General features: G+C 34.4%; 1 protein-coding gene across 7 annotated transcripts in view; it reads right to left on the bottom strand.

Moving 5' to 3' along the window:
- CACNA2D1 (calcium voltage-gated channel auxiliary subunit alpha2delta 1) overlaps positions 1-24,174 on the bottom strand; it is a 501,522-nt gene that overhangs the window by 201,735 nt on the left and 275,613 nt on the right. The window lies entirely within an intron of this gene.

Genomic DNA, 24,174 nt, shown 5'->3' with positions numbered 1-24,174 from the left:
ATAGATTAGTCAAACCTTTAGAGAGCAAATTTTCATAATTTAGGCACCACTAGATGACAAGAACAAATTGTTTCATTTCTGATTTTTAACCAAGTAGTTTAGTTATTTATTATCTCCTTGAAACAAATTTACCCAAATGGTTCGTGCTAATACAATGCTACTGTTTACTGAAATTTAAAACATCCCCTAGCAAGTTGAGAGATGAATGACTTTAGTTTCCCAGTGTCTACTGGGAGTCAAAAATTAAATCTGGACAAAATAGACCATTCCATCTTAAAAATGTATATTGTGAGTGACAGTCCCTTGCATGCCACTTTCCTGTAAAACGTGGCCTCTGATGAATAGTTTATGTTAAAAATCTGAAGCATAAGCACAAAGCTTCAACCTGGGAGTAAGATGTTACCAAGGATAAGATTTAAATAATGGAACTGAAAATTAGGATTTTATAGGTAACATCTGAAATATATGACACATTCAAAACTCAAATAGACATTAACTTCCTGTCCAATTTACTAATTCTCTTTTCTTTGTTATGCACTTGACTCTGTATATGATCCACAGTGTGACAAATTTTGGGCAACTCTATTGCCTGTTAAATCACCTTAAAAAAAAAAAAACTCATTCTTACTGTCTTTTTATCCTTCTTTAGTTCCAAATATGCTGTCAATAGGATGAACATTAAGGATACTTTTTGTTATAAATGAGTTGTGTTAATGATTCCGGCCAACCAAGATCCACACTTTTTAGCTCAAATCATTTAAAATTCAAATTTTTTGATTATTATATCTGTGTAACAATTTGTCCTGGTAACCAGACACAGCACCACTATTGACTGTGCCCAAGTCAACCGTGCTACATGACATGGGTTAACCAGCAGTACTGATTATAGCACTGTGTGAATAAAACAACTTAGCAAGGTGTTGGGGGAGGGGGTGTGTGTATACATCCATGTGTGTGTCAGAGAGGGGGTGTGAATGTAAGTGAACTTTCCAAAGATAGCTAAAAGTAGCTGAAGCAGTAAAGACAGTGGTTCTTGAAAAAAGATATTTTTTATGCCATTCTATCTGTTTGGGGTTTGGAATGCATGAAATATTGCTTATGAAGACAAAAAGGGAAAATAAATATGGGCACAGGTCCATCTAGAGATCAATGTTACCGGATTACTGGACTGAAGGCATGTGATAAACCTACATGCATTCATATTATGTGACAAGAGATAATAAAGAAGATAATTGACATAAAGTGTTGAGCACAGGGCCTGTTATTTTATATACTGAAAAAGAAAAATCAGAAATATCCATAGAATTTATCTATTAGCTTTAACTGGTACTTACATAGGAATTAAAGTAAAATGCTTACAATTTTATTTTCTTAGGTCAGTTACTATGCTTAGTCTATTTAATCATTTAAAGTCCTTTCTTCAAAGATTCCATACAGCACAGTGGAGAAGAAATGGTATTATAGCTGCTATTGCTATTTTTATTCTGATAAATTAAATGAGGTAATTTATAAGAAAGTCTAGTAAAATGGTAATTAAGTGTTGGTTCTATATGCAACCTGTCCATTAAATATGTTGCTATGCTCCAAACTCCTCTGTGATTCTAAGCACACTCTTTCCAACCCCACATCTCCTTTAAACATCCATCCTCATCCACTCCTGCCTAGAAAAACTCCAACTTTGTATTAAACCCAAAATTTGTTTGTCCATCCTAACACCCAAACTGTGGAATCTTGCTGGAGAAAATTACACATGCAGCCCTCACATAGAGTAAGTCAGTGGTTCTCTGTTTTAAAAACTGTAGTAAACTTTGTTTCGTAATTTTTTTTTAAATTCAGAAACCCTCCTATCTTTGGGAAACTGTTTCTTCCAATCACATGATTCTGATGGCTGGCAAATCAAACCACCTTATTTCTCTGACCACAGAAATTAACAGGCGCCTAAATCCATCCAAAAATAGCATCTCACCTCCCTATTCCTTTTTCAGCAAAATATCATTTTCCAGGAGTGGTTATGGTTGCAAACGCTGTACTGCTTAAAACCTGAATCTTGTGTCAGAGGCTACCTCTATCTGTTGGCTTCTTAAAGACAGAACCAATAATTTTTTTTTCTTAAGCTTCTTAGAAGGTGCTAACTCCTACAACTGATAGTACTAATGCAAATATCACACTACCTACAATGTGTTTTTCCATTCTAATTTCCTGTTACTAACAGTCAATAGTATTTGCTTGAACTTTAATTTCTGTTGGTGGCATTATTAGACTATAACTCTTCTAGAACGAACTCCCCTCCTGCATCCTGAAAGATCCCATTCCTTCATCCCTTGTCTTTCCTGTGTGTCCATCTTCTCTTTAATCACATTCAGTGGTTTGCAAAGAAGAAGATTTGCAGGATAAAAATCCAGATGTGCTGTGGCATCTTTGTCTAAAATTTAAAATTCTAGTAGAAGATTAAAACAAAAAATCAAAGAAGTCAAGAGATGAAAATTTTCTTAGCTCATATATAAAGAGAAACCATTAATATTTTTCTAACACTTCTCTAATGAACTAAAGGTCAAAAATCTCTTAGTGTCAAGTTAATATTTTGTGAGTAGTAAATCAGCAAGTTAATTACCATTTAAAAAAATAATTTCTATCAATCTCTTTACTTCAACTCACTAGCCTTTAGAAATTAGTTGCACAATACAGCATGGAATGACTACATAAATTTTGATTATATGCTTGAGTATCACAGTTTCTATCAAAGAAGATGAAAGTACAATGCTATTGCTAAGAGGTTGCTCAATGATCAATGATTATAATGAAAAAATACAAATAATCTATTCCTTCTCTGAACTCTCAGTGTTCATTCAGAAGAATAAATATATATTGAGCTTTGTATAAATGCCAAGCTCTGTGCTAGAAACCTAAATACATGTGCTTTTTTGAGAACCCGACTGTTAAAATTAAATCAGTGAGTAAGATATTATCAATCTCAATTTTGTATATTCGAAAGCTAAGACTAACAGTAGTCAATCCGAGACTAACAGAGGTCTTCTTATCCCTAATTGAGTACATACTCCTCCCATATCCTGCTGCTATGAATGCGGAATGATCTGCTTCTTAGAGACAGTGAGTTCCTTATATACTCAATGTCTACCTAATAACAAAGAGAACAGCTAATAATCTTTGAGGCACATTCAGTCGTCTTAGCTGTTCTTTTAACTTTGCCTTACCATTTGTTTTAAAATGTGAGTTGAATTTAATACTAATTTCTTTAGCTTACTGGAAGAAAAAACTAGAAACTAATTTTGGCCTTCCTTTAAAAAAGCTTGCTTCTGTTACTTTAAGCAAACACCATCTTACATGTATTTATCAGTTAATTGCCAGTATATATTTGCAATATAGTTGTTGTTCTTTTTTTTTAAGTTGCCATTATGGTGCTCGTAAATTGAAGTACTACTTAATACCTGGCCCACCACATTAACCAATCAACAAGCAAGGCCCTCTAAGAGCCACCAAAGCAAGAGAGAATGAATTCAGGTGTCTTACTATGTTTAATGACCTAATTACAAACATGCTCACGTACTCAAGCCCCAAGCTATACTTATTATGAGGCTCATGACATAACTGGGACTATCATCCTAGATGAAAAAAACACATAATATTCACCAAATTCATTTCTTCCACATAAAATGTTCATTACTTCTACATAAAATAAGAATTTTTTTTAAAAAAGGAGAGAAAAATTGTTTTAAGTAGAGACACATTCTATTAATGTGTATATTCGATGCTATTGTCTGAACTGTATGAACTACCACTGAATGGACAGATAAATGGATAAATGACCATCATGAGCTTATAAGGAACTATTTTAGAAATTCTGGAGTAAAAATAACAACAAAACACACACACATATACATGCAGGCACACACACACACACACACACACACACAATGCATCAGAGTAGAGAAAAAGTATATAGCCTTTAAAAAGTTTCAAATAAGTGAAAACCTAGACCACGTTCACTCTTATAAGAAACCAAGGAGGAAGTCCAAGTGGCCTGTGATCTCAGAGTTCCGTGTTCTTGAACTTCAGAGGAGATCAGTTCCTATTAAACATTAAGAGCTATAGCAATTCATTTCTTCATCTGATAAACTTTAATAAGAATCTGCCTGTAAGCCTTTTTAGTGTTCCAGAGGATATCGATAAATATATTAAACTATAGGATAAAAGCCAAAGTAGAATATAAGAAGATAAATATGTTATTTTCATCCACCAAATCTCCCAGGAAACTCAGTCCAGGAATGAACAAACATATCTCTAATGCTGAGGACCTTGCTTTAATCTCCTTTATCTGTGTTTCTAATGAAGCTTGGGGTATAATCAACTAAAACATTAAAATTTAATCCACCAAAATATTCCATTTTCTATGCTTCTTCCTATTGATTTAGACAACTCACAGATTTTCTTGACTCATGATCAAAGTTAACAGCACTTGATCATAACAATATATGATGTCCTAGTAATAGAGTTGCATTAATTTTTCCAAAGGTAATATTAGCACTCCCTTTCCAAATTAATCATTATCAACTTCAGAATATTATCATGCTAAAGCAAAATATACAGACTTACACTATGGCCATTGAATTTCTGAATATAAAATAATTTGTCTAAAATCAGACCTTCAAAGAACAGTAAATTGGTAATCACTACATCAATTTAATTCATCTTTCACTGGATTTGAGGGGCTATATAGGTAGGATGGGAAAAAAGGAGGAGAAGAAGAGATATTTGTCATGTGTCCATTATGGGAAAGGCATTCACATATATCATTTAAACCTTACAAAATTCCTTGGATATACAATAGCTGTGATCTTCTTGAAAATAATAAATTGGTAAAAATGTAATTAACCTTGTATCCCAGTATCATATTTCTTGTTGGATTTCCCACCCCTCTTTCCCCTCCATCCCAACTCCTCACTATTTTCAGACAGTGAAAATTTTGGCTAATACAAACACATCATTGTATGGCCTGGATATTGTATTAGGATTAAGTCTCTATGAAGCAATATTCTTAAAAGCCAGGTGGCTTGTTAAAGTAGAAAGGAGATTTACAAACTTCAAAAATGGATAACTTTATATAGAAAGATGAAACTAGGAAGTCTAAACACTGAAAAATGCTAAAGGGGAGATCTAAGAGTGAAATGAAATGTATATGACCTGCCTCCCCTTACAGGTAGAAAACACAGTGGGAAAGGGAAGATGTGTTTGGGAGAAATTCTAAGCAGACCAGAACATGCCGTCCTTCCTAACTGGGACTCTGGAATAAATTCTTTCCATACCTAAATTACATCCAGGAAGCTTTCCTTGTTGTGGAAAACTTCCCCAGCTTTCCCACTTCAAGTCAAAATTAGATATCCCTGTTAATGCTTTTCACAGCACCTTCCGATATTTCTCTCCTCTATAAATCAGGGAGAAAAACAGTAGCTACCTTACTGGTTTGTTGCATGGAATTAAGGAGTGAAAGTTTGATCCAAAGATCAGCTACAACCCCTTCTGCAGTCCTTACACTTACCACACTATATTCTGTCCACATGTCTGAGCCCTATGAGGGGACAGACAGTTCCCCTCATCTTTGTGCTCAACGTGTGGCTACAGGCCCATCACAGTTAGGTGCCAGGGACTATTGGACAAGCCTGCCCTCCTCTGCTTAATGATCTTTATTCTCCACAGACGAGGTCTTTATGGACAGGTTTCTGGCACTGCCTCAGGTTTGGTTCTCCAGAAGCAGACACTAAGACTAAGTTTTATTGGGGAGCTGATCCCAGCAAATACCACTAGCAAAGTGGAGAAGTGAGACATGGAGTTGAAGAAATTCCAAACAAGGTGTACTAAAAAGCAGATGGGCAACCAAGTTCCTCCAAGAACTGCTGGGAGGCTTTACAACATGGCTCAACATTGTTATATCCAAAGAGTGAGAAGATTGGTAGTTTTCACCCACACCCGTCATCACTGGTTGGAAGTGTTTTGCAAATTCCTGTCACCACAGAAAGCCCTCAAGCAAATATCTGCAGATGCTTAGAGTAGGAAGCTATACAACTGTGTGTGTGCGCTGAGTAGTAGTGGGCAGGGAACCAACATCTACCAGAGTCACATAGTAAGTGTTTTAGAAATGTGGCTAAATGTGAGTGTTTTACCGAGCATGTGGCTAAATCAACAAATGATATTAAGCACTGACTAGTTGGCAGTGTGACTTCCTGAGGCTTCGGTTCTTCATCTGTAAAATGCTGAGTCATTTGACAACTGTGGTCTCTAGAATTCTTCCATCTATATATTTTGATGTTTCCACTAAGTAACTGTTTTTCTTTAGGTCACATAAGACCTAGGAGCTGTGTGCTCATCTATTTTTCTCAGTGAATCTTCGATAGATTTGCTTCTCTTCTCATGTGAACATCCAACAGAACTCAGAGAGACATCTTTCAACTCTGAAAAACAAAGGCAAAGCTGCTTCTCCCCACTGCCCACCCCGCCCCGCCATTGGAAATGTCTCTGACATATTTCTGTAGAAATGTGCAAAAGAGGAATTGCAACATCATTATTTTTCTTTATGTCTTGAAATGTCAACTCAAAGTATATTCATTCATCTCTGAAAAATAGTAACTGTGTTTCTGAGGACGGATGTGTTGAGAAAGAAGCATCCTCAAACTAGCTTAAATCAACCCCTTCCCTCCTACCACACAAAGTCTGGCAATCTCTCCATTATGGCAGAAATGAACTGCTCCAGATCAACCGCTGCTACCTTTCATTAATATAATGGAATGCCATTCATTTGCATTTAACTGGAGTAGAAATGAAAGTGTTTTTTCTAGGGGACAGATTACAGTTTAAATAATTTGAACTACCTTTGTGTGAAAATAATTTTGCTCACAGCACAAAGAAAGAAAGGTTACTGCAGAAGAAATAAATGGAATAATTTCTGACATTTTAGAAGCACTCCATTCCATCTGAATAATATATAATTGCTTTGGAAAGAAACAAAAAAATTCCTAGTAGCCTATATTTCATTAGCCTAGTTTCAGTAATTGTATTTAATTCAGTCATATTTCAAAGAGCTTTTTAAATTCAAACTGTTCACTGATTCAGATATAACTTGTCTCTAATTAAAACATGCATAAATGTTAAAGTGTTAATTTATGAAAGCCACAATCCAAAAGATTCTCAAGTAATCCAAAAGACTCTCAACATAGTCCTAGTTAAGTTGTATACTGCATTTCATCTGTTGTCCAAAATTTTTAAAAGGAGGGACAGGGAAAGGGAATTCTGTTGGTCATGCTCCATTCCTCACACATACTTTCAGAATTCTATTCCTTGGTCCAATTCTTACCCTGTGGCAGCAAACAAATAAATTAACATGGCCCAAGTTGTTTTGTCTTCTCATTTTCAGCTAGGCAAAGAACTCCAACTTCAAAGGGTTGCAATGATAATTTAATGCTATGATTTATCTGAAAGAATGTTGAAATTTTAAGGATGTATATAGATAATATATAAATAATATATAATATTACTTTCTAGTATTCAAATTATTCTAAGACTATTTTATACAACTATAATCAAGGCCATTACTTAAGTACCCAAAGTATATCTGTTTCAGTGATGTAATTATATAAGTAGAATAGTATAAGAGAAGGTTGAAATAGCAAATAAAAATTTCCTAAAAATAAAAAAAGGCATTCATCTTGGTCAAGTGTAAATAATAAAATTTAGATAGTTTTTAAACAAAAAACAGAGGAAAAAGATAGATTGACCAGCTAAAGGACTTGGCTAAATGAAGTTACTTCAATCATAAGATGCTGGTGTCACTTCAATGGAGAGCAGAAATCCTGCAGAAAAGCCAAGCCAATTATAGAGTTGTCTACATTTTAAACTATGCTTCCAGATGTGTTACTGAACAAAGGAACACATCGGCATACTCAACTTTTGATCAGAATGACTTCTCTCCCAGTACATAAGAAACTCAGTATGAAAAATATTTTACATTTAAAGAATAAAGACATTTCAAAGTCACTATCCAGGTGAGAAGTAGGAATGGAATACATTAGCAGCCAATTAACCTTTACAGACACAATTTCCTCCCTAAAAAATTAGAAGGCTGTGTTTTTTCCTCCCATCTGTTGTATATTTTGGCCACTTTCATGGATTATTTGTTTGGTAAAAATAGCAGCTCTAGAAACACGGAAGAGGAACAAGTAAACTGAAAGCAGATCAAGTGAAATTATCCTCTATATTTTACATTTTAAAGGTAAATTTGTCAACCTATATATCAACAGAGTGCAAGATAGACCTAAAAATGACTGATCAAGCTGATAAATATTAATATAATGTCCTTTCCATTCACCATCAAATAAATGATACAAAAGTTACAGTTATATGATTGGACTAGTATTGATTAGAAATTGCTCGGAGATTGTGTAAAAAAAGAAATAATAAACATAGGAAGTTGAGGAAAGGTTGAGCTAAGAATTTTCATTTAAGAACTTGATGTTAGTCTTTAAAATATAGTGTTCCAGACAAAAGAGATCAATTAAATTTGAATTTCTGATGATGGATTTTTTTTAGTAAAACAATGTACCAAACTTACACAAAAGAGATATATATTTTGTTTATCTGAAATTCAAATGTAACTGGCATGCTGTCTTTTATGTGCTAAATCTGGCAACCCTAATTTGTAAGATACTATAACATCATTTAAGTATATTTTATATTATTACCAACAATTTAAGAAGTAAATGTTGTTGCAGGAATTTTTTTGGAGGGGAGAAGGATGCTGTATCATTGAACATTAGCTTTGAAATGAAATTTGGAACGATGATCTCAAAGGAGTGACATCAAAATTACAAACTGCTGGGGCTTCCCTGGTGGCGCAGTGGTTGAGAATCTGCCTGCCAATGCAAGGGACACGGGTTCGAGCCCTGGTCTGGGAAGATCCCACATGCCGCGGAGCAACTGGGCCCGTGAGCCACAACTACTGAGCCTGCGCATCTGGAGCCTGTGCTCTGCAACAAGAGAGGCCGCGATAGTGAGAGGCCCGCGCACCGCGATGAAGAGTGGCCCCCGCTTGCCGCAACTAGAGAAAGCCCTCGCGCAGCAACGAAGACCCAACACAGCCAAAAATTAAAAAATATAAATAAATAAATTAAATTTAAAAAAAAAAAAAAAAAAAAAATTACAAACTGCTCCAGACTTTAGAAAACTTAACTACCCAGGAAGGCCAAGGAATGTTTGTTTTGCAAAGTGGAATAAATCCTTAATCAAATGCATTGTATGCTTAAATGATATTCTCAAGTTTACATATATATTTATCTGGCATTGTTCATTTAATTCTCATTTTGAAATACATTAAGGCATCATCAAAAGAACTGCATTCGTAACAGCAGTAGTATGTTAATTTTTGATGGTTAGAGAAAGATGTCTGTCATATCTACAATCCCACAGATCACCTAAATTGATATCCATGACCTGACCAGCCAGGTATTTACACACATTCAAACTATAGTTTATTTGACCTTCTAAACTCCCACACTAGGTCAAATGGTACAACTTTCCCAGACCGAGGACATTCCTGTTATCAAAAGTACACAAAAGGCTGACACCTTGTTAGAACCTGTAAACTAAGTGTTTTAAGTAACACCTAAGCAATGCTCATCCTGTTGCCATTGGTCATTTTGTTGAGATCATTAGGAAGCTAGCTAGTCTATGAAAAGGACTCAGGACCATCTGCCATAAAAATTCTGGACACAATTTCTAAACTAAAGGCAAACCAGTCATGTATAAAAAAACAAAGTAAGTTGGAAAGAACTAAGTAATAAATTACACATAATTAATAAAATAAATATAAATCTATTTTTAAGATTTTATTTCCTATAATTTAGGCATTGAAGATAAACTCCAATTTCTGTAAGGATAAGACAACTGCTCAATAACACAACTGAACGTTGCTCATTTTACCATTTTTCCTCACTCTTCATTTAAATGACTCGAACATATAGCAGTTTCTAAAAATGACAGATTGGACTTCCCTGGTGACGCAGTGGTTAAGAATCCACCTGCCAATGCAGGGAACATGGGTTTGATCCCTGGTCCGGGAAGATTCCAGATGCCGCGGAACAACTAAGCCCGTGTGCCACAACTACTGAGGCTGCGCTCCAGAGCCCGTGAGCCACAGCTACTGAGCCCGAGTATTGCAACTACTGAAGCCTACGCGCCTAGAACCCGTGCTCCACAACAAGAGAAGCCACTGCAATGAGAAGCCCGCGCACTGCAACAAAGAGTAGCCCCCGCTCCCTGCAACTAGAGAAAGCCCGTGCACAGCAACCAAGACCCAATGCAGCCAAAAATTTCTAAAAATTAAACATAAATAAAAATTAAAAAAATAAAAATGACAGATTGTGTAAAAGAGTATAATAGACCATGGGTCTCTACCTGTATAACATAAACTTATTTGTGGCAAAACATCACTTTCACAAATTCCAGTGCCTTAAAACTTTTAACCACAGCTTTCATCTATGTTTGTATGACCACTTACAGATTTTTAATTAACCAGCCATTGATTTATAACTGGATTTTGTGTAGGGATACCAAGAAAGTTGTATCTGAAATGTTCCGATGGAGATTTTTCTGAATTCCTCTCTCCATCCACCAACCCCCATTAAGCATCATTGTTCTAAGACATATAATTCCATTCTTAGAGCAAATTACAAAACACCTATTCAACAGGCCAGTTAAAATAAATATTTCAACAATAATAATTTTTAAAAACTTAGAAGGAGAAAAAGGATAACCGTTATAGAACCCCATAATCCTGTAATTAAGCATGAAATTTAGCCATGAATTTCTTGACAGACTGGGAGAAAGAAAGTCGCATCATTCTCCTTGTCTGATGAAAAGGATAAATGAAATTTTGCCCTGAGTCATAAGGTTCTTCCTGTCACCAAAGCCTGATGAACACTGAAAAATATAGTGGGCAGAGGTCTTCAAAGGTGTTTTCTGAGCAAACACAGAAAGATTCTTCAAATAGTCACTCTGTCTCCCTCTCTCTGTTTCCATAACCTTCATACATAGTATTATATATTTGTATATACAGACAATAGACAATGATCTAATATCATTCTTTCAAGATTTTTTTTTGTACATTTGCCAGCACAAAACTTTAAGTGAAATATTTTCTTAAGAAATGTGTGAGTTTTATACGTGTACAGAGGAGAACAGAGAACCTAAGATTATTAGCACTGATTTCTCATCCCAGTAGAGGAAAGAACGATACAACACATAAAGCACATATGCGTGCTCACCTAATATTGAAAAGACTTGTACTGAATTTAAGGATGTATAAAACATGATTCAACAAATAAATGCCAGCTAATCTTCATAGAGCTATCTTTTGTAAAACAGGATATAAACAATAATAACGATAATAATGTTACGTCCATTTACTAACAATCTAGTATGGAAACCTATACTATCTCATGAAATGTTCATATCCAATATTAAAGATATGTAGGGCTTCTCTGGTGGCGCAGTGGTTAAGAATCCGCCTGCCAATGCAGGGGACACAGGTTGGAGCCCTGGTCCGGGAAGATCCCACATGCGGCGGAGCAAGTAGGCCCATGAGCCACAACTACTGAGCCTGAGCTCTAGAGCCCATGAGCCACAACTACTGAGCCCACGCGCTACAACTACTGAAGCCCACGCACCTAGAGCCCATGCTCCGCAACAAGCCCACGCACCGCAACGAAGAGTACCGCCGCTCACCGCAACTAGAGAAAGCCTGTGCACAGCAACGAAGACCCAATGCAGCCAAAATTAAATAAATAAAATAAATAAATTTATTTAAAACAAGATATGTATATCATTATAATTTACAGATGAGGAAATGGAGGTTCAGGAAGGTAAGCCAATTTCTCAGTTACTTAGTGAGTAGCAAAATAGAATTGGAATCAATGTAACACCAAAGCTTCCCTATTTTCCTCTAGAGCAAATGAATGTCATTTTTTCATTTACTAATTTCACACTAGTATACTATATATTTTAAAATTGTGGATGTTTAATAAATATAATAATAAACCAAACAAGCATCTTTAGTTTGGGAATACCAAATCCTAATCTCTCAGTTTCTGAATAAAAACGTTCCTTCCTGGTGAGCTTCTGAAATGGTATTTTTTTTTGCCATTAGCAAAAGGAAATTATCTCAACAAAGCTGGAATTTTCTCTAAATTGGTCTCTGTGCTTCTCCAAATCTCCCTCACTGATTATTGTCAGCAAGCCCAAGTATAATGCAGATGACATAAAGAGGAAAATGATAATCAAACTGGGAAAGGGTAGAGAAAATAAGGTTTCACCAGCATGAAAACAGGGTGTAACAAATTACTGTCTTCATTACTGTATATTTCACTAGAGGGCAGCCTAAACAGACAGCTAAAAGTTAAGGAGAAACACAAATACAGAAGCAAAATATTATATTTGGATAGAAATATATTCAGCATGGTATATCTGTTTATACACTGTCAGTATTCATGTATTAGTAATACTTTATTTACTCCCTCATCTAATTCTTAGGACATTTCAATTTACTTTAAAAAAAAAAAAAGCAGGTTTAGAAACAAATGAATTTTATATCATTAAAGACTTGGTGCTAATATGTAAGATTTAAAATATTAAATCATACCAAGATGTCATTACAAAATACCTACTGGCAAGATTATAAAAAATAATTTTACACAAGACATATGGGCACACTATGAAGTCAACTGCCCACACTGTTGCTTTAATTCAATAAACCGTGCTTTTAAATTTAGTGACAATCAACGCCAGTAATGCCTATTTAATTACCTGTTCTGCTGCCCTTTTGGTTTTACTTTTGGTTTCAGGTATCCCAGCAGGAAACCGTTTGTAACCAAACTGCCTGGTACAAATAAAGCTGCAGGGAAGCTTGAGAGCAGCTAAACTCCTGCCATATATCAGTTTTCAACGAGGGAGAAGCCCAGAAATCAATCCGCAAGCTACTTAGACATCAGTTCTCCCAATTTTTCTGGGTAATCAACTTGCACTCTATCATCCCAAATAATATATTGCTACCCTACATTTTCTTAATAAAAAAAATATATATCTATTTACATTCACTGTACCTCTTAAAAAGCATAATTAAGAACTATGATTTTTAGTATAATAGTAAATAAATCCATCTTTCTCCCAAAAAACGAGATTCATGTATACAATCTCAAGTAACATATAATAACCAAGCTATTCATCACTACTAATCACAATTTTTTTTTCTTTCTTCTTTTGTAGTGGGATGGAGAGGGGAATTGAAATGGAAAGCTAATTAAATTTCACTTTTTCATGAAAATATGCTTGAACTTTTTCTCTGTAAACATAATGTGAAAGTTCCTTAAATTTTATAGTTTCTGTGTTACCAAATTGACTAGCACTAACATGATTCAATATAGTTTCTCTCAAACCACACAATAGATGTTTATACCCTTTGAAGTCAAAGTATTTGATGAATTTAATTTGCTCAACAGTAACCTTGAATTTTACATGTCCTGAAGAACTTGAAAGCTGTTGAAAGATATGACTCCTTGGCACTCAAGCAGAGCTGTGAATTATAGTACAATTGCCCATCTTCATTCTAAATTCACAAAGCTTTCAACATGGCCAAGCGGTGCTTTTGTAGAGAGACCTTGGCTTTTCTTGTCATTGCTGTATTTTTCTGTGAGTCACATGACATGACTCAAGACAATTCATAATCATCAGTGAAATACCCTTGACATTTGAGAGTACTGAGAAAGGAAACAACAGCAAGTAAGCCATACAAAGCTTCCAGTGCCAGAGAATCCAATGTTCTAAAGTTCCACAACTCTTGGTGCTTATTCTGTGTTCATTCAGATGAGAAAATAGGGTTTGATGAAAATGGCGTACGATGTGAATACTCATTTATGGATTAAAATTATTCATGTTTTCCCCCATTTCCCCTTGCCACCACAAACTGTTAACTAATTATGAATCAGAATTTAGAACTAAAAGTCTGTAAGATAGAAGAAACCTGAGATTAAAATCTAGGTTATCAAATGAATAACTTTATGAACCAGAATTTCAGAGAAAACTCTAAAAACTAGAGACTTCTGGGAAGCCTTAAGATTAACATCTATGATATTAAAATAACAGAAACATTGATATTCTCTGACAGGTAGTTTCATTTCCCTTCTAGTCAAAGAAACAGGCTTAAGTCAGCCTGAGTACATGATTTGGTTATTTTCACTCAGCACAAAGATGATGAAAAAAGAATTTAGCAACCATGAAACATATATTTTAGATTGATTACAACTTAAATTCTGTGATCTCTCCTGAGTTTAATGAATGCTCTTTATTCCACAATCAAAAACCCTCAGAACAAAGAAACATGAAAAATAGTTAAGATTTTGAAATAAAAGGGTAGAAATGTAAAATTTATTAGATTTTACAGAGTGTAAGCTGTAAGATAATGGGATTCCAACATTCATACATTTTGAGAGCTTAAAATAGCTGTGCTGAAAAAAAATGTATATTTTGCTCAAAGCAAGAATATAATGTATCAAAATGAATATTTTGATTCTGTACTGCCCTCCTTATTTAACATTTCATAGCGGGTTTTTTTTTTTTATCTTTACAAACATGTTTCAAAAGAGAAACAACACATTTGCAAGAATAACTGATCTCGATGAAACATACTGATTATGTGTATGTGAAAGGTGTCTGATGATGGCAGGATGTTGTTCACCTGAAACCAAGCAGGAAGAATATAAGCCAAGTTTTTAAAGAAAACTAAATTTGATTGCTAAGATAATTTCAGTTATCTGAAATGCTTGAATCTACTTGTCAAAGACCTGTGTGAAGGCGTCCATGCATAATTTTCATTAAGTATCAAAATAACTCTGTGCTATTAGTACCAATATTATCCCCTCTTTATTGTTGAAGAAACTGTGGCTTAGACCTTATATAGCTAAAAATCACACAATAGGAAACAACCAAACCAAACTCTTTCTGGCACCTTGGTCGGCAATTCTATTTATTAGAGTATGCCACTTCTAAACATCACGGCTTTTGACTTGCTTCATGGCTCAAAAAATAATTTTAGACTGAATACTAGACAACAAAATATCCTAATGGAGTCAGAAGCACATTATAAGCTGAGAATCAATAATTCTCATGAGCAAATGGTAACTAGCGTTTCTATTTAGAGTATTTTCTGCTTTACCTTCACACTGGTTTACACTGTATTTTCTTTTCTTCATCATATTTTGTAATAATTTGTTTAAAAGTGGCATTTATAATATCCAGCTGGTATCAAGTGGATAATTACATATATATTTTTTCAGGAACACTTACATTGGGCATCCCCTATTTTGGCTTTGAAAATGCAATTAATACTACTATTACCTGCAGTTTTCTATTTTTTTACTAAATAAATTCTAGCTGAAAAACATAAAAGAAAATAAATCCCAGTAAGAAAGAGAAATGGCAATCATCATCTTGCTTCAAGAAAAGCCATGACTTAATTGTTTTTACCATAAGTCTTACAGACTTCTTGAATGTTAAAAACTGACTGGAAATGTGCAAAGGAAAGAGCATATTTTGGAATACAGCTGAGACTATTCACCTCAGTGGAACAGTCTTACTAGTGGAAGCCCTAAAGTATCTTTAAGTTATCTTTAACTTTCCTTCATCATCTTCCATCAAATCATTACTCTACTCAAAAAGATTCAGGAACCTGTGCCTAGCCATTTTTGGAAAAGGGAAGGAAGAAAGGAAAACTAATTTAATATACGAAATCCTAAAATAAAAGAAAGAATTAAGATCCACGGTTCTTCAGAGTCCCAGAGAAACTGTAGACCTAGTCTTTAAAATAGGAGGTGGAGGGAGATAGCCAGGGGGAAAAATGAAAGAAAATAAAAGATAAAGGAGTTCAAAAGATTAATTATAAACCAATATAAGTTGGCAAAGAAGCTGCCAGAACATAGAGAAAACTGGGAGATACAAAAAAGATTATTTAGCGAAGAAAACCACAAGAAAACAACAAAAGCATGGATGCAGGTGAAAAGACCGTCATTCCAGACAGGCTTCAGAAAATCATGCCGAATGAAATGTAACTGAATAAAGATGTATTTTTTAAAAACTGTAATAGAGAAGATACCAGTTATGGAAAACAGAAAAGGAGGCCCAACTTACACTAAGTAATATTCTTGAAAAAGAGATCATGAAAAAACTTTATGCAGAAATATTCAAAACTATGCTGAAAGTAAACATCTACATCTCTGAAATGAAATTACAACTTTAGTAAGAAGACATCAAACAATCAACAATCAGATGCATCATTCCTAGCTCAACTTCAAGAACAAAGAACATATCATTAGAGAATCAGTGAAAAAAATCAAGTCAATTCATGATGGAAACCAGGGGCTAAAACTGGAACAGCTTTAGAGTTCTTGACAGCCACTAAAAATGACAGAAGACTGTGAAGCAATGCCCCAAAATTTTGAGTGAGAAAAATGCCTACTTAGCCAAGGTTTTCTTCAAGTCCAAAATGAAATACTCAGATATTCTCTAACACATAAGAACTCAGGAATTAAAGCATCTCACGGCTCTTCTTGATCAAAATACTTCACAACAAAATCCACTCAATCAAATTATGAATTTAAAGAGAAAACAAAAACAAAAAAATAACGTGAGTAATGGAGGATCTAGAACCGGGATTAACACTGTGGAAACTACGGTTACACAACATAAGACAAATCTTAATGTAAAAGTAATAATTTAATAAGATTTGGGGATGTATGAAGAAAGTGAGAGAACACAGAAACATGTTAATTTATTCAAAATAGAACACACTCTCTGATTATAAGTTTGTACATTCTGTTATATGACTGTATCTATGAATTTTGTGTGTATATCATGAAAAAAATACATGGAAAAAAGGTATAAACAGATAAATTGAACATCATGAGACTCACTAAATATAAACAAGGAATAAATGTAGTTGTGGAGATTAGGGGAGATTTTAATTTTTCTTTTGTAGTTATCGATATCATTTTAATTTTTAATTAATGATATTAAAATATTTTTACAAAAACAATTAAGGTATTATAATTTTAGAAGAAAAGTGATTAAGCCTGTTTATTGTTGTTATTGCTATTTTGGTATTAACTAAACCGAACTAGATTTTTTTGAGACTCTGGCTGCTTAATATAATTTTCTTTTCTACATCAAATCTATTTACACTCAATCCCTTTCTTTCCCAAGCTTTAGAACTGCATTTAGACTCATCACTTTTATTTTCATAATTAATAAGCCCTCCAGTTAGTGTTGGTCAAGGTTTCTTCAGTTTTAACACCCATGAGAGAGAGATCATATTCCACTCAGTCACACTGGCTCACTACAGAAGGATTCTCAGTGTCTTGACTTCACCCCCATAGGACATCACTGAGAACCTTGAGGGGAGAATGTAATAGAGAACTTTGAAAAACACGATTCTAGGTGATTCTTATAAGATCCCCAGGAGAACTGTCCACACGGTGGTGAAACATTATAACAAAGTGAAGCAGTTTTTGCAATGTGGTAATTTTATAATTTTTGGAATCTAATAATTTAGTTAACGTATAATATATGCCATGGCACACAATGCTACAATTCCACGATAGCTGATTTTCTACAACATTCAGCAATTACAAGCTCTCTTGATTACCTTTTCTCTCAGACCATAATATGCCTTCTAACAAAGCAGAAGCAGGCACTTTGAAATTGCTATGTTACAACCGAATTCATACAAAACCTCACATTTTATATCACTAATTTTGACTAAAAGTAAAGTTTTGCTCTTTTTTAAATCTAGTTGTTACTTGTCCTGCCTGGATTTTATTGTTGCTGCTACATAGACATATTTTTCATGGGCGGTTTGAGAAAAGCAGCACATTACTTTCTAAATTCAGGTATGTGTTACTTAAACTACTCGGTTTTGATATTTGCCTGACTTACTGGCTTAAAATTCTTACGACTCGTCCATCTTATTTGGTCTCCAAAAGGTTTGTGTCAGAAGGATATACAAAGCTACGTTTCCCACTACCTTATAAAATTGTGTATTAATTTTTTTAAAAGTCTCATCATTCTCTTCTCTCAAACTGACAGTCGAAAATCTTATTTAACTATTATGTATGTGTTGGACCACTACAATTCTGTAAAACAAATTTGTGAATTCCCTAGGACAGTAGAGTGGACTCTGTGATTCATAATTTGGTCATTTTTTCAAGATTATTCTGCCTGTGGAATGTCAGTGGTTTGGACAAAGACGGTGGTTATGAAGATGAAGAGAAATGAATGGTTGCATGATATATATGGAGTTGGAACTGACAGAATTTACACGTGGATTATATGAGGCGTTATGGCAGAGGGAGAAATTAAGGATTACGCCTTAATTTTGGCTAGATGAACCGGGAGGTGATCTCATTTGTGATGGGGAAATTAACAGATCATCAGGATACTGGGGGAGGGAGGAATGGAAACACTAGCTCATCTGGCCATGTTAGCACCATGCAGGTGAGACAGCTAAATGGAAACAGCAAGAGGTCCGTTACATAAATGAGCCTAGAGCTCAGAAAAGAGATTTGGGTGGAATTCTATTTAATTTCAAAGCAATGGATGAGGTGTCCTGGGAGAAAGCATGGGCATTAAAGACAAGAGGGCTAAGACTGTACCCTAAATTTAGGTAATATTAGAGCTACAGTACAGAAAGAAGTACTAAAAAGGAGATTGAGAAGGACTAAATGGTGAGAAAATAGGAAAATGGGGTTTCCTGAAAACTAACAGAAGAAACTTGTGTTTGAAGAAAGGGGAAATAGGAAGTGGTACAATAAAAAGATAGGAAAAGACCAAGTACAAAGATAAACAAAAAATGTCCATACGATTTGATGATCTGGAGGTAAATGCAACTACTAAGAACAATTTCACCACGGATAAATATTTTGCTTCTTCTTTTATTCAACATAAGAAACAAAAGAGAGGGGTTATCATCCAGGATAATTAATAATTTAAAGCCCACAGTTACCATTTTCTGCTCTGCTATCTTATAATGCTCTTACCATGGGCATTTATATGTATGCGTAAGCAAAAAGAATATGGTACCATGAATTTGCCTGGCTCTTTTCTACTAAATTGGTTTCCCACAATTTGAGGGTAAATCAGTTTTGCATTGTGGCTCCTTTTCATCTATCTTGATGATGAGAAACTGACAAAACTCTTAAAAAAAAGTAGTAGTAAAAAATTGATTGTTTCTCTACATAAGAACTGTTGCAAAATATGTAAGCTCTTGATTCCAAAAGGACAATTCAACCAAATGTAGAAACTAAGAAAGACTAAATCCAGCTAGAGATTAAAATCATTTTGATAATCTATTAAGTTCATTCATTCATTAAGACAATGCCACTCCCCCTTACTTTTTTTTTTTTTAATTTTAAGAGTTTATTTGAGCAAAAACCAATTTGAATCAGGCAGCATCCAATCTATCAGATAGAAAGGAGCTCTGAGGAACTGTACAAAATGCAAGACTTTTACAGCAGAAGAGAGTGGGAAAAAGGAAATTGTACTACAAGGCACAAAAGGCAGGTTGGTTATTGCAAGGTCACTGTCCTTTAGAGGATGGCAGGGGTCTATCAGGCAGATTCCTAACTAGGGCTCATCAGGTAATTCCCGACCAATTGGTTTAAGATTCCATTTCTAGGAGAGTTGAAACTGTAAGTTAAGTCTTGGTTTGGTGATGTGGGGCTTAGCATATGTGACTCCATTTGGGGCTGATTGTCTTTTTTTTTTCTTAGCAATAGTTTTGCCTTTTCCAGACTGTCACATTGTTAGAATCATATAGTATGTAGTCTTTTCAGATTGGTTTCTTTAATTTAGTCATATGCATTTTAGGTTCCTCCACGTGTTTTCATGGCTTGATAGATCATTTCTTTTGAGTGCCGAATAATATTCCATTGTCTATATGTACCCCCCCACTTTTTATTCCTAAAAAGCCAGCACTTTCGTATCCTAAACCTGCACAATTATAATTTAGCATAGTGTTTCTCTTTATACATTGTAACCAAAATAAATACAGTATGATTTCATAGTTTCCATATTCACAATTGTTTGTGCTGCAATCAATAGAGGTGATGTTATTTCGTGAAATGATTAGGATAGATGAAATAATAAAATATAGAATGCCAGTACCTATTAATTTAACTCATATAAACACAAAATTCTACATAGTACAACTTTTAAAGCAACATTTCAAAATATGATTTGAGTAAGGTAATTTTTAAAAAAATATATATATAATTAAAACTCAATTAGGAGAACTAAATTAGCCTGATTAACACTCAATAACATTCAACTTCACTAGAAAAATTCCCACCATCTAATTTAGTTTCTCTATGAAGCTGGAGCTAAAAAAGGCTCCCTAAATGTTTTATTTACTGCCCAATTTCTATACTGTCTGTACTCAGCATTCACAATAACAAGCTGATGCTAATAAGCCATACATAAAGATCCTACTTATTAAAATACAAATTAGGCACCCCTTATGTTTATACATGTGTACGTACAATTAATATCGCGGGCTTAGTTGGAAACAAAATTGCTTTAGTTAACCAACCATTGCAATGCAATCAAAAGAGATTTCAAAAGCAACTGGAAAAGATCTGTTCAGTAGAAATAATAGCAATTATTTTATGCAGAACAATTAATTTTCCAAGCTCCTTTTGCCTTCTCCCACCTGCCCTTAATAAAATAATTTGTCCATCATAAGTGACATGAGAGGTGCCCTTTAATGCCAGTAAGTTGCATGCAGACCTGAAAGGCAGCTGGTAGACACAGCTTATTTACAAATATTGGTTTGAACTTGTAAATGCATGACTGCATAAATCTTAATCCATTTAGAGTGTATGCCCTTTGTTCCCTCAATTGTACATCCAATTGGGAATTGAGTGGAGCTGAGAGAGAGTGTGAATTACAGGAGCCCTTTCTTGTTGCCAGCATTTTAGTGCTTTGCCTTTTGTTCTTGTTGTTCTTGAGATTTCTCTACAGAACAGAGTACAGAATGTTAATCAACATTTTGCCTAAGTAATGTTAATGAAACTTCCCTACTTATACTAGAGGGAAGAATCGGCATATTATATTTCATTTTGAAATGTTAATGTACCTTTTAGGAAATTATTTCTGCCTTCTAAATCATCTTAGTGTTAAATTATTAAAGGGTGGCATTAAAGAAGTATTGCACTGATGCATACAGTTAAATGCCTTAAAAGATAAAAGGCTTATAAAGTTTAAAAGAAGGACCTTTTGGAGTATGGCAGCATTTAACTTCAAATTAAACATTTTTAAATGTTTGGTTAAGATATTGACAGAATTTCTGATTGTTTTGTATGTAATCACAAAATAAAGAGACATTTAATGTTGATGATTTCTAATTTCCAACCATGCATGAATTTGATTTTTATTATGGTCTTGAAGGATGTGTTTAAACCTTATTGTATGTATATGAATTGAAGCATCATCTAGTTTATCAGAAAAGAAAAAAAGGAAAAAGGGAGAAAGGGTCTCTTATGTTTGCCCTATTTACTTATTTGAATTTGAAGGCAATCTTCATTCAGGTTCTATTCTTCAAATATAAAATCACTACTATCTCAACTGTCTATCACCTATGGTCCTTCAAAGGGAAGTGCTATTGTAAAGACTTTAGGGAAAATATCAATTGTCAACATGCAAGCTGTGACAGATATGTGTCCTGTGAACATCATTTATAGTCCATCAAGAAGGGTACTGGGGAAATGAGTTGACAGGGCTCTGAAGTTCTCTAATTTGTTTTCCCTTTAACAGTCTCTTCTAATGTCAATCAGTACATTCACAAGTCCTAAATAAATTGTGAGGTGATCTAAGGGGAAACTTAGAACAGAATTTGTTCAAGAATTCTCCCACACGGTGACGACTATTTGCTAAGAACTCCTAACATTTACTGGGTAAACAATTTATTTTCTATTTAACCATAGAAGATCTAGTAATGGCATCTGTGTCATTGTGGAACTTATTTGTCCTCTTGCATGACTTTTCCTAGCAGTACTTCTGTTTGGATATAGGCACTGAGAGAACAGATAAAAGGAGTTACATTTCAAGGTAAATTTTTACACATTTTGACATCCGACAAATGTGAATACTGTGTAAAATTGTTGGTGTGTCACAATTTAATTAGCTTCTTTTTTTCTTTCTTAGCCTTACAATTGATGATGGTTTGGATTCAGTAAAATAGAGTAATGGCTACCACACACTGAGAGTTGCTGTGTCATCTACAGTGGTCACCCATTACTTTTGTAAGGAAAAATAAATCACTGCCAAAATGTTAACTTAGTGTTAATGAGCCAATATATCTGGAAAAGGAAATTTTATATACTACATTCCTATTTGTAAAGTTACTTTTAACACATCATTTCTCCCTAGAAAGCTGGAAAAGACACACAACCAATAAATGACTGCATGAAATATTACCAAATTCCTTTAATGCAAGAAAAGCTTTTTGAAACAGCAATAGAATCTATATACTATGCAATCTGATTTGATGAACTTAATGATTTTTTGGATTCTCAGAAGTACTCAGGATTTAAACTAAAACAGCGCCAATTTATATACCAAGACTAGGCAGAATACAATGTCTAACTTCACAAATATTATGCCTTTACACTGCTTTTACTATGCCACCTCTAAGATGGGGAAGAGAAGTAAATGTCACTAGTTATTAGTTCATCGAATGGATATTTATTGGGATAAATTACTTTGGCTGTTTTTGGTCTATTCAAGACACACAAAAAAATGCAGGTTTACTTTCCTTACATCTAACAGCAACAAACTGCACTGTAAAATCTTCACTGGATGAGCTTAAAATCTGTCCTCTATACTCAGAAAGGTTGTGTTTTTAACTTAATCACTGATTTTTTCTTTATATATTATGGATGAAAAATTGATCTTTCTTAATGTACCTATAACAAACAATTGTGGATTAAGCCGGTACCTACATGATACCAACAAATCAAGCAATATGATCAATTCAAGTGAAAGAATCAAACTGACAGTCAAATAGAGTCTCAACTGAGTAGACTAAGAGTTTGCTTAAGAAATATAAATTTGTGGAAAAGATAGTAAAAATAAATAATATCAGAATCATCAAGCATGAAATACTATTTAACTGTTATCCTACATTATTAGTGAATGAAGTATCATTTTCTATATTTTCCTTTGATAGACAATAAAATCACATAAACACAAAGGAAAAGTGCCAACTCCTAAACCTCAGTTTAGTGTTCTATTGAACCACAACTTTCTTAACCTTCAAATCTGAGATTGCTGTCTTGCAAAACATTCAAAGACAATTGAACAGTATTATCAAGCTGTCACTCATACTCTAATCGTATTTTAAATGGGGAGAGGGGGGTTGACATCCCCCAAATGAGTTGTCTGGAATTTTTCTTTGATCAGAAACTAAAGAACTGTTGGTGGGAATGTAAATTGATACAGCCACTATGGAGAACAGTATGGAGGTTCCTCAAAAATCTAAAAATAGAACTACCATACGACCCAGCAATCCCACTACTGGGCATATACCCTGAGAAAACCATAATTCAAAAAGAATCATGTACCACAATGTTCATTGCAGCTCTATTTACAATAGGCAGGACACGGAAGCAACCTAAGTGTCCATCATCAGATGAATGGATAAAGAAGATGTGGCACATATATACAACGGAATACTACTCAGCCATAAAAAGAAACGAAATTGAGTTATTTGTATTGAGGTGGATGGACCTAGAGACTGTCATACAGAGTGAAGTAAGTCAGAAAGAGAAAAACAAATATTGTATGCTGACATATACATATATATATATATATATATATATATATATATATATATATATATGGAATCTAAAAAAAGAATGGTTCCGAAGAACCTAGGGACAGGATAGGAAGAAAGACGCAGACATAGAGAATGGACTTGAGGACACAGGGAGGGGGAAGGGTAAGCTGGGACGAAGGGAGAGAGTGGCACTGAGATATATACACTACCAAATGTAAAATAGATAGCTAGTGGGA

Source organism: Balaenoptera acutorostrata, chromosome 7 (assembly GCF_949987535.1).
Source record: "Balaenoptera acutorostrata chromosome 7, mBalAcu1.1, whole genome shotgun sequence".
NCBI classification, from domain to species: domain Eukaryota; kingdom Metazoa; phylum Chordata; class Mammalia; order Artiodactyla; family Balaenopteridae; genus Balaenoptera; species Balaenoptera acutorostrata.
This window is presented reverse-complemented; position numbering and strand designations above follow the sequence as displayed.